The sequence below is a fragment of the Leptinotarsa decemlineata genome, unplaced genomic scaffold (genome assembly GCF_025532065.1).
Source record: "Leptinotarsa decemlineata unplaced genomic scaffold, Ldec_3_MD MMD2_tig00000251_RagTag_RagTag, whole genome shotgun sequence".
Taxonomy (NCBI): Eukaryota; Metazoa; Arthropoda; class Insecta; order Coleoptera; family Chrysomelidae; genus Leptinotarsa; species Leptinotarsa decemlineata.
The window spans coordinates 10,126,194-10,138,897 of NW_027412547.1; the positions used below are offsets into that span (position 1 = coordinate 10,126,194).

General features: G+C 33.9%; 1 protein-coding gene and 1 long non-coding RNA gene across 8 annotated transcripts in view; one reads left to right on the forward strand and one right to left on the reverse strand.

Moving 5' to 3' along the window:
* Svil (Supervillin) overlaps positions 1–12,704 on the forward strand; it is a 566,272-nt gene that overhangs the window by 435,472 nt on the left and 118,096 nt on the right. The window lies entirely within an intron of this gene.
* On the reverse strand, positions 1,959–2,808 carry LOC141481683 (uncharacterized). The gene is made up of 3 exons (XR_012465106.1): positions 2,683–2,808; positions 2,478–2,598; positions 1,959–2,269 (listed from the first exon to the last, which is right to left on the reverse strand). It is a non-coding gene; the product is annotated as an uncharacterized lncRNA (long non-coding RNA).

Sequence of the window (12,704 nt, forward strand, 5' to 3'; positions counted from 1 at the left end):
GGCTGATTTTGTTGTTGCTAACTTGGATAAAGAACAGAATGATAATTTGTATAGCTTGACAAGGTATTCCGAGACGAGACAGATACATAGTAAAAAACAACCAGTAGGTCCACTCCCACTACTTTCATTCATAATACCACAAAGTTCTCGGTGTTCTCGAAACGAAATGTGGTGCTAATTTCGTTCTTCAACCAACCATAGGCGTGCGCTAATAAAAACGAAATTTAAGGTTATTATATAATATTTCATGGTAAATTACTTATAACCAAGTACAAATACTAAAAACAATACGAAACAGCGAATAAACTAAACACAATATCAATTTCCAACCGTTTATTGTAACTAATCCGATGTCTGTGGACCATCAAATCCTTCGATACTACAGCACTAGACGCGTTGGATGAGAATCTCATCCTAAGAGCGGTTGAAGGTTCCCGGCAACTCGGGCGGATCACTTGGTAAGAGAGCCTACTGGTTGTATTATTCTGCTGTGACAGATTCTCATTCTTCAATTTCATCTTTAGCACCATCGGCCATTTTTGTACATATCACCGCAAATAACGGCCACCATATAGAATCTGCAATTTCTTCAATTGAGAAAATTTTTATATAGTTGTGAGATAAATGATCAATTTATTTTTCTTGTCCCTCATTGTACCATGCTCATAATTACTTTTCCTCTCGGTTACCTAGCGATGAATTGTTTATGAAAATTCCTATTAAAAAAATTGCTAAGAAATAATACAATACTTAACGTTTCGGAGACCAAAATCTGCCTTCGTCTTCAGAAACTGACAAAAAATTCAAATATATATGCAGTTATTCCTTTGGTAATTATTTATTCCTCAACTTCTTCGACAGATGTCAAACTCCCTTGACATATAGAATTTCTACACTTGTATAAAGTGTTCTGTATATATTTTTCAGATGGTGGAAGGTGAAAATACCTAAAAAAGGTCGATAAAACAAACTGATTTTCCTCCACAATGTCTTTGACAACTTGAAATACGTGACGACAATTAAATTTTTGATCTGTCATTGAAAAACGCTAAATCAACTAAACGATCGAACTTTTCATCTCGCACGAAGAAAAAATAGTATACGTACCACACGGAAAAAAAATGTTGCGAGAAAATTTCTGCAATTGTGAACATTTATGTTACAAATTATATCACATATAGGGACGACTACAATTTGTAAAATTATGTACTACAACATTGTGTACATACTTTTTTACCAAATTATTCCACCATTCGATATATTTTGTTTTGAAATTTTCCATGAGTTTGTGTTACCAGTAACTCTCAATAGTAACAGTTTATCATTAAAATCTGTAGCGATTTTTCAAATAATATTGTACTAGATCTTGCTTCAATTTTTCACGGAATCACATAAAAATTTGTCAAAATATTCAAAGCATCATTGTGTTCAAAAATTATATAACTTTTATCAGGAAATTTTGAAAATTCTACCAATTAACACTAAACCATCAGTCAAAAATTCATACAGCACATAATAGTTTACTGTAATTGTGCTGATAATTGCAATATATTGTAGCGAAAACTGAAACAAATCATATGAGTAATTAATATGCACTAAACATTGTTTAAAAAAGTACAACATATTTGTGGAGGAAAATAATACAGAAAGTATCAATTCAACTTCATTCAACAGTAAACCAAAATATGTTTCTGATACCTATTTCTTGTTCCAGTTCCATTTATAAAATATAACAAAAATTTTATTCAAAAAGTGGAATGCAACATTAACATATCTTGATGAAGTGATTTGTCAAAAAAGGTGAGGAATGACAGGCATAGTTAGGAAGTAAAATGGTAAAGGATTTCAAAACTCAAAATACAAATCATTGATCTATGTTTTATTTTGAATAAAAAATTTGAAAGATGACAAACGACGTAAAACCAAACAAAAATAATTACATTGAAAATGCCCATCTAGCATAAGTAAGTAGTAAAGTTTTCTAGGATCAAACTATCGATTCTTCTCATTTCAAGATTTTCCTATTAATTCAGTTAAGTGGAAGGTAAAAACTTCAAGAATAATGATTTCTAGTATTGCCAGCCCTTAACAAAATGGTAATTTTACCAAAACAAAACATTTATATTCTAGTAATAAATTAGTTGAATCCTTGAATAAATATAATTAGACCAAAGTTTACCCCTAGCGGCTTTGGGCTTTCCTTTATTGTTAACATAAGGTGTATAATGAACTTTTGGGTGTCAATGTTCTAAATCTCTCACAGGATATTCTGAAAATAAATTAAAAATCGGTGAAAAAAGTGATATTAAATGTTATACTTAATTATAAACTTGATGAAGTTAACGAGAAAACTTTTAAAATAAAAAATTTCAAAACTAATGATTCAATAATTTGTTCACATTTTTGTTACAAATTAGTTGTAATAGAAAACAATTTCCTTTGGTAAATTATTTTTTTTCAATGAAATTGTGGCTTACCTTTCAATTCATTCTTAGTTATTAAGGATACTATATCATTTCTTAAAAATACACGTCCTGGTTTATAAGTAGCCATTATCAATTTACCATCCTCAGTGGTATCCAAAAGTCATTTTACAGTCTGAAATTTGCGAATGGGATATAGCACTAGTTCTCATGGAAATCAAACAAAATATAAAATATCTACCACTACTTCCGTACTTACCTACGAAAACTTCGGTAAGGTTTTCAAAACCCTATTTCTTCAGCATATTTGCTATATCGGTTTCTGGACTCATTCTTACTTTTAGTAATATTCGCGTTGACTGCAATATGAATCGAGGAAAACGAACAGATATCCACAAATATATTCAAACTTTTTAGTACAGAAATAACACCACTACATTATATTAACATTATCTCTTCATCAATATCCAAATCAACACTAAATGCCTATCGCGTAAAATATCTTGTAACGCCGCTTCCGATATAAGGTGCAAGCATTGTATATGGTCACCCCTATTAACATATTGGACTTTCCCAAGCAAGGTACTTTTTATATTTTTGCAAAATATGTTTCTTTCCTAACACCATATTTCATCATTCATTCCAACAATTGTAGTGATATATGATATTAATTTTTGTTTTTTTTTGAAAAACATTCTTATTACTTCATTGTTTGGTTCACAGATGATTTTTATCATGAATTGGAGGGGAATACACAATAAATTATAGTAGATTGTACTATGGAATATATTATTATATTGAAACAATTTCTTTGGTAAATTGCTGAAATGTTCATTAGCAAAACTGAAATAAATTGTCAGTCAGATTTTGTCAGTTTCGCCTTCGGCTCGGCTGACAAAATTTTGCGTGCGGGTATGCTGTACTTTTCTCCCTAGGTGTGTAATGTACTATTTCCAAAATTTCTGTGTAAGCATAATACTGACGTCTTATTCACGCAGACTGCTACAGGAGCATCACTTTTAAGCCCCGGTATCATATAATAATTGCTCTAACCTCGTATTAGGGTCATCGCTGGTTGATATTAATAATGATTCATTCGTACAACTGGTTGAAAACTACAAAATAAAAACAATATTTCTCTAGGTACAATATCGAGTAAAAAGTAAAGTGGAATTGTTCAAATATGAATTAGTGAAAAATAACGAAATTAAATATCTAATTGATTGTTTTGCAGGAACTATCACAATTTTTTTGAGCCACATAATTTGTGCTTATAGTGAAAATTCAGAATGTTTGACTCAATACTGAGTTAGAACAAATAAAGAAACAATATAGTCCGGTCAATTTAGACCTGTAACAGTAATGAAATAACGAAAATTGCGACAGAGCTAAATTTTGGTGAAGAGCTTTATTTTACCATAAAAAATCAAAATTTGAAAGTCCCAATCTGTCCCATGAGCGCTTCAAAAGTTATTCGAGGTCAAAAGTCAAAATTTCAGGTTTTTTGAGTTTTTCTCGAAAATCAAAAAAATACCTTAAACCAAAGTTGTAGATCTTAAAATTCTCTACAAAAATGGTACTTATGATTTCTTCTATAAATATCACCGTTCCTGAGATATCGCAATTGTCGCGTTCTATGTAACATGCACACGTTTCCACACCACCTGTGAGATAGTCTACTCGGCGCGTAATTTTCAGTCACAATACTTATTTATTGTCAAACACACAAGATTGAATATCTTCTCGAACGATCGCTGACGTAGCTTTCAAAATTTACCTCCGTTTTTCTTTTTCATCCAAGTTTTTATCATTAGACCAGGCTTGACTTAAAGTCTCTTGGTCTACAAAACAATTAAATGTTAATTTCCCGGGTTTTTCTGTAAGGATAATTCTACTGCCATATTTTAACTTCAATCGTACTTTTAGAATTCGGTGATCAAAAGCTACATTTTTACAAACATTCTTTAATTCATCTAACGTAAACTGGCAGCCGTTACTATTTTCCAAAAATTCATGAATTTCCTCCATCGCAGAGTCTACAGCCTCACTTTGTGGACGCCCAATTTTACCTCCAGTATTATGTCTTAGAAAAGACTTGCATCAGCAGCTACTAAATCATATTCAAAATTATTACGATCAACGACAGCTTTTGATGAGTCATCAGAACGATCTTTAGCTAATTTCAAAATAGATTCTTTAAATTTGAGTGTAGAAACTTTGTAATTTTTTTTTTTCGAAGACTCTGTGGTTTCTTTTTCTCAGCCTGTTCATCTGCTTCATCGCCATAATATAAGCAGTTTTCTGTAACACTAAAGCTGGATTCACTTACTCGTGCTCTAGTACGAGGTGGACTTATTTTTGAAGTACTGGCTTGTTCATCTTCACGTTGGCTTTTTGCTGCGGCAATTGAAGTTTTTCGGGTGTATAATTTTCGGCAATCCACGTGGATTGCAACGGACTTTAGACCACTTAAATATTCAGTAAACTCATCACTTCTCGCATCACTTGCATCGATTAAAGTTTGCATTCCACAAATAACCACAACAGTTGTGGTTATTGTTATATTCAAGACCATACGGGTAGAGGGGATTTTCGAAGTGACTGACGGTCCTTTAAATGTATATTTTCTGAATATAATATATAGTATATACATAAAAGAGATACAAACAGGCATTTTTAATTGCTTAAGTACCTGAATGTGTATATACGTGGCTAATGTGTGCATATTACATAGAACGTGACTTTTATAATTGCGATATCGCAGGAATGGTGATACAGAAAAAATTATAAGGACCATTTTTGTAGAGAATTTCGGGATCTACAACTTTGGTCTTAGGTATTTTTTTGATAAAACTTACGGTTTTCGAGAAAAACTCAAAAAACCAGAAATTTTGGCCTTTGACCCCGAATAACTTTTGAAGCGCTCATGGGACAGATTGGGACTTTCAAATTTTTATTTTTTATGGTAAAATAAAGGTCTTCACCAAAATTTTGCTCTATCGCAATTTTCGTTAATTCAATATTGTATAATAACCGGACTAATAGCGGGGCCGCCATACTCTTCAGCAGTGTCACCGCAAAACATTTTAAAGATACCAATGAAATCACCCCACATACTACTAATGAGCAAATATTTGTCTGGTTCATTTTCATCGAGTTTGTTATCTTCTTTGTTCATCTTTGCAAACGAAACTAATCCAGTTAAACTACGAAGAGGGAACGAGGGGCCCTTGACACAAATATCTACAACAAAAAACAAATGAGAATTCGAACGATGATATATTTGATCAGTAAAATCAAATTACAAATATTTGAACAGCACTAAAGTTCCGTACGAGGTTGAGTGATAATGAATCATGGTGTTTCCAGAACCGAGCTGTCTGTCTATATCGATTAACATTAAAAGTTTACACTCAAAATTGTTGGTTTAGTCTACATTGAGTTTGAAATATCTGTGTTTCTTTGAAAATGAGGTTTAAAAATATAAGAAGAAATGCAATGGGGGATAATCAAAATTGATTGAATGGAATGGGAAAAAATACAAAATCTTATTGATTACTGGGAACTTACATTCATGCATTTTAATGTTTCTCAGTCATCTACATGAATTTTGTATTAAAAATTGTCACATGTCAAGATATGATAACAATATCGAGTGGACATTATCATAACCCTATTGTATTGCATCTCTAGCCCTTCCTTTTAAACATCTTTGTAGACGGATTATATTTCACATAAATATATCAAAAAATTTGGCGGAACGTTCGAACTGACTGTAGAACAAAGGCCAGTCCCATCGAAAATCGGTAAATTTGATTTAACATTGTCTGTTTTTTCAGAACATTTTGATTTATTTATCTTCAGAACGTCTAAAATCTGGTTGAAATTATCTGCAGTCATCGTAATAAAATTGTTTGTCGGTACGAAATCGGTTTTATTTTCTGTTTCTTCGATATTTCACTCAACAACTTTTTCTTGTAGCGTCATTTCCAAATCAATGATGTTTTTGCCACTGGAGGTTGTAGACTTTTTAGATGAAGAATATTGAATCAGTTCACATTGTAGTTGTGCTCCTTTCCTTATTAGTTCAGCATCAATTTCGGCTCTCCTTCTCTCAATTTCGACTTTCCTTCTCTCTACTTCGGCCTATTTTCTCGTTTCTTCCAATTTTATTTCCAACATTCGTCGTCTAAAGTTGGAAGATTTCGTGTAATTTTTAATTTGTCGTCGGCAGTAGATGAAGAACATTTCTGCAACTCCGAAACTTGTCATGGGTCATAGCATACGTCACTATATCTTTCAGGAGGAACTCCTTCAGTTTTCCTCCCACTCCTCCTCAGGTTAGGCGTGGACATATTGTAATTGAATACTCTTGGTTCTTTTTCTTTTGCTCGAAGGACCAATGTTTGGACTGGTCAGTCCTACTGTGAATTCCTTTGATTTAAAGTCGAAATAAACCAGGAATCAAACGTTTCAAGTCGATAACTTTAGTATGTAACTTTTCAAAATCATTGTCAATGTCAGAATCGTCTTTTTTTATAAACAAAGCATGATCAATTATTTTGACATACTAGGTGAACAAAATTAATTTAAAGCAACAACACCTATATCGATGAATTTCACTAGTTCGGACTTCCATTGTCTACTATATAAAATGATTTGAAATCCCTGAAACAAGTAAAAAAATAATTAAAAAAGAATAGTTGAAAATAACAATTATATTAAGCAACAATAAACCTGAAATGAAATGATAGTAAAATAACCTACAAGTAGAAATATAATAATTGAATAAATAAAAATTAAAGGAATGAAAAAAGAAAATAATAAAAATTAAAAAATGTAGAGATTCCAAGTCACGTTAGTTCACGACGTTTCGATTGTTGGTATCTACAATCGTCTTCGGGTGATGACTGGACTGATTCCTCCGAGAGATGACTATTTTATAGGTCGTTGAAATACTTTCACTTTCTCTACTTTCCATTTTCCGCTTCACTGATTCCGTGAGAGATGACCGTTTTGGCGGGAGTTGGTCATTTTTCGTTTGATGATGGGTTTCCATATGTTTCGTATATCTACGCTGGCCTGGCTGAATACGTTGTTGGACAACATGTATGCGGCTTCCTTAAATTTTCTCCTGAACCAATGTTCCTCTCTGTGCAAGATCTCAGCTTGGGACCACTCGATGTTGTGTTGATGGTTATTTATTCAATTATTATATTTCTACTTGTAGGTTATTTTACTATCATTTCATTTCAGGTTTATTGTTGCTTAATATAATTGTTATTTTCAACTATTCTTTTTTAATTATTTTTTTACTTGTTTCAGGGATTTCAAATCATTTTATATAGTAGACAATGGAAGTCCGAACTAGTGAAATTCACCACGAAACATTGTCAATCACCTTCAAACAAACACCTATATCGATGTTATTGAAACTGAAATCGAGAATCTGAGGAAAATCATTTTAAAGGCATGTTTAATATAGCCCCAAATTCGTTTTTTTTTATTTCAAGTTGCCTGAGCTAAAATACCTTCTCGAAATTGGTCAACAGCTTCTAGTAAAGATTCCTTGTAGTCATTGAATTGTCAGAATGAAGTAGCCACTGAGAACTGACTAAAATACAAACTAAATGAATATGGTTAATATAGAACTATTATTAGGAAATGAATATTTTGAAATAAAATTCGAAATATTCATTTTTCCCAACCTTACACAGTAAGATCTGGCAAATGACTGACGGAAAACAACTATTTATTTGTCCAATTAATACTTGATAGACATTGAATTATACTCTAGAGAGAATTTGTACAAGTTTCCTTAAAAAAAAAATCCTTGCAAGATGCTTTTTGTTCGTCCATCTGCAGGACATAGCTGCAATATGTAGTGCTCACATATAAATCGATTCCAGCGATGTCCACCTGCTGTACTCACGAGAAGCAACTTGCAAAAATTTTCTCTGCAAGTTTCCTTGCATTTAGAAAGCTATCCTGGAATACCATCGGAAAACGAATTCACATAAACCTTTCTCGATTTCATACAATTTTTAGAAATATGTGGATTCGTTTTCCGATGGCATTCTAGGATAGATTCCCAAATTTATGTTACCTCAGCTGTCGGTTGATTGGTCAAACCACCAACACGTACATATAAACTTGGCAAGTTTTGACTTGCCATCGGTAGCTCTTAAATTGAAATCAATATATAGATTACTATATATAGATTATTATCGAGTGTGTATGATATACATCAAAAGGGGGAAATTCGTGGACAAGACACTCAAGAAATATGGAGGCAAACCGCGGACACGTGTTTCTGGCTATTGGCCTCATCAGCGCGGTGCAGCCAATTGCAAAGATGTACAACTGGTTACCTGTTGGTGACACCGTGCATATGTGATGTTTTTTCATTTTTGGTAACCAGTTGTTGTACATCTTTGCAATTGGCTGCACCGCGCTGATGAGGCCAATAGCCAGAAACACGTGTCCGTGAGGCACTCCTCAAACTTTGAGGAGTGCCTAGAAGATGACGGTACTACCAACTGTCGAAAGCGCTCGCAGATAATTAATAAAAGATATAAAGCTTCAAATCATTTTTATAAAATTCAATATTGAAATATATATATATATATATATATATATATATATATATATATATATATATATATATATATATATATATATATATATATATATATATTACAATGTAGGTTTTCACGGATGGTAGAATATGATGTGTTGTTTTTCCGGGTGTTCATCCGTTGTGTACTATTCGATAGTCGACATTTCGCCATCATCTCAGATGGCATTATCAAGACGAGTTACTGCTTCGCTTCAAGTTACACCTCTTGAAGCGAAGCAGTAACTCGTCTTGATAATGCCATCTGAGATGATGGCGAAATGTCGACTATCGGAACATTGGACAAAATTTGAGGTTAAAATTTACAATTACCATATGTAATCTACTTACTGTGAACTGCCCACAGTTCATGGGTTGTGTAGTGTAAAATAATTGAAATCGTTAAAACTTTTCAATAATGTAAACATGTAAACAAAGTGAACTGCTATCAAACGGTCTGAAAATCAAAGAAAATTTCAGTTGTAGAAAAACAGGGCGATATGATATATAAGTTTGTATTTTATGCCGTATTGTATGATTTGCAGGTAACGGTTGAAGATAACAAAACTTCGTAGCTGAAGGTTTCTTTGTGTACCTTCAATTTACCTAGTAGAAAGTTAGCTGGACTGAATACTTTTGAAATGAGCAGGCAATCGACCCTTTTAGATTTCTAGTTAAACATTTTTTGGATGAGTCATACAACATAACTCGGATAAATTTAAGATGAACTGTCATATCTTTTCAACTAAATTGTGTTGGTCATGTAATTTTTCACTAAATTAATCTCCATTTCTAAAAAAAGTCACAACAAAAATTGTTAAAAGAGAAACGAAAGAATTATTTTCGTTTCTAACCTACCATCCAAATAATTTAGTAAAAATGACTCTTGACATTTGTATCTACATTGCAACAATTTTAGAACTGACTTCAAATACAATATCGGCATTGTTTCGATTCGTTGTTATATTATACAATTATTTGTAAGTGTTCTTACAGCTGTTCTGAATGATGAAAGTATCGTTACTTACTATTCTCACGCTGATTGACCTTAGCAAAGCATTAATGGATATATGTATGCCAATGTCAGATTTGTTGAAAAGGAAAGTACGTATCCATGAGTAACGCTTGGAGTGAGGTAATTCGGTAAAATATAATAGCGACCAGGCATTTGGGTATATCCTATTTGAAAGATGATACGGCTTGCTCTATTTCTTTTATGTAATAGTATCAGAATCTTTTTTTGTGATAATATTTTGATAGAGGAAACATGTGCCGTGAAATTTCAAGAATATATTCACCTCGGTTTCCAAAGTACTTATTAACCAACATCAAAGGGCAGGTTGTTGTTTCATGTATGTTTTTCAAGAGTAGGCGGCATAACTGATGGACTCAATAACCACCGTGTTACTTCATAGCTTTTTTTTTGTTGGCGTTGGTGGTGGTACCAGTGGTTGTTGCTGTCGTCTCCAAAAATCTCGCTTGTCGGCAGTGGCGCAAAAATCCCAGTGCCGAAAACCGAACTAGGTTTGTTAATGCTCGCAACAGCTGCAAACTTAGGATGAATGAAAGCAAAGAACTTCAAAATCAGAGAATTAGGGATATACTGCTTGCCAATCCAACGTGTTCAGATCCTTCTGGTGGGTAGCTTTACAAAATCCACAATTCGACGACTAACACAAGCAGATGGTTCAATTGCAACAACAGCCATAGAAAAAGCAAATCTACTAGCTGAACAATTTACATCTTACTCCACAGTCTTACACAATGCCGGAAATTACTTTTCGACAGCGTCTAGTCAGGCAAATTTTGAAACATCTCAATATCAACAAGGCCTTGAAAAGTACGCAAATGAACTCGCACTAGTGTTTTGCAGACTTTTCAACCTGTCTTACAAGAAAGGGGGTTTTCCTTTTTGTTAGAAGATTGCTCGCCCTTTTTGGGAATAGGCTGAATTCCCAAAAAGGGCAGGAAAACCCTTCCAAACAACTATAGACCAATCGCGTTGCTTCCAGTAATATTACATATCATGGAGAAAGTCGTAAACCACCATATCCTAAAATATTTGGAAGGCTCCAACATCCTGAGCGATCATCAATATGGCTTTCGGAAAACAAAGATCAACAGGCGACCTTCTATCGTATTTCACCCATATTTGGGATAACGCAATCGAAAAACATGGAGAATCAAGTGCTTTTGCGCTTGATTCTTCTAAGGCATTTGACCATGTGTGGCATGAGGGTTTGCTGGCCAAACTTCGATGCTATGACTTGTCGAATCATTTCTGTGTATGGCTCTCCAGTTTCCTAAAAGAAAGTTTCCTGCAAGTGGCCGTCGATGGATATCTCTCGAATACTTTCACCATCAACGCTGGTGTTCCTTAGGGAGACATATTGTCTGCAACCTCTCTTTTTATTGTATTTCAAAGACTTATTAGAAAAAACCAAGAATCCAATATATTCCTTTGCTGATGACAGCACACTTGTCCCGTTATTCCATTTGGATTCCAGGACATCGGCTACGGAGGCACATCTTCACCGGCAGCAGGAAGTTGCATATCTCAGTGAGGATCTAGAAGTGATTTCGAATTGTGGTGAAAGAAACCAGGTTCAATTGGCATCGGTTTTCTCCAAGAAGATAAATGTCTCCGAACCGGATATAATAATGTCAGGTCAGACAATTCCGCTTTCCGCTTCGATAAGTTTGTTAGGAGTTGTTTTGGCACAATCACGTCGCTGGAATTGCAAAGGCTGCTTCTCAAAAGCTTGGAACACTGTTCAGAACCAGAAAAATGTACACACCTCAGCAAGTTTTGCTGCTTTATAAAGCTCATTTTAGACCTTCTTTGGAGTATTGTTCTCTTGTATGGAGCTCCGCCCTCAAATATATCCTGAAGATGCTGGACTCCTACCAGAAAAGAGTCATCCACCTGATTGGAGACGCGAACATCACGTGCAATCTTGATAGCCTGGAACATTGAAGAAAGGTTGGAGATTTGTCGCTCTTCTATAGATACTTCCACGGGAAGTGTTCAAGTTCAGAGTGATAAAGTGTTTCGAAGGGGTTTTTGTTTTCTTTTTTTTTGTATTTGAAAGAAAGTTCTGTGTACGCTCTTCATGACCAGTTTCATTGTAGTTTTTTTGTTTCTCTTTTTGGAGTTTCCCACGGATTTTTTGTTTATTGATGGGTAAGTACCTTGATGATAGTGTGTAGTATCTTTCATATTTTTTTGGTATATCGAGTAATATTTTATCAACTTCCAGGGGAAAAGATCTCAAAAAGTATCATTTCAGATTGAAAAACACATCACAAGTGCCAAACTCTTTCGAATAAAATACCAAATAAGAAATTCCATTTAAAAAAATATGGGTGTAATTTATGTATATAGAGGGTGAGTCAACAAGATTCCCCCGGTCCATTGCTATCAGGGAAAACAATTTTTCGAATGGCTCAATTTGTTTCGCAGTCATATCGATAAATACTATCTTTCAAAATTATTTTCTCGCATTCAGCCAGTAAGCGAGAGTATGCCAATATGCAGTATGTTTCCTGTGGTAGCAATGGACCGAGGGAATCTTGTTGACTCACCCTGTATCTTTTCTGGTTCATAAAAGTATTCATACTGTCACCCTATTCAGAAATCATCCTGTATTCCTTGAAACTACTTA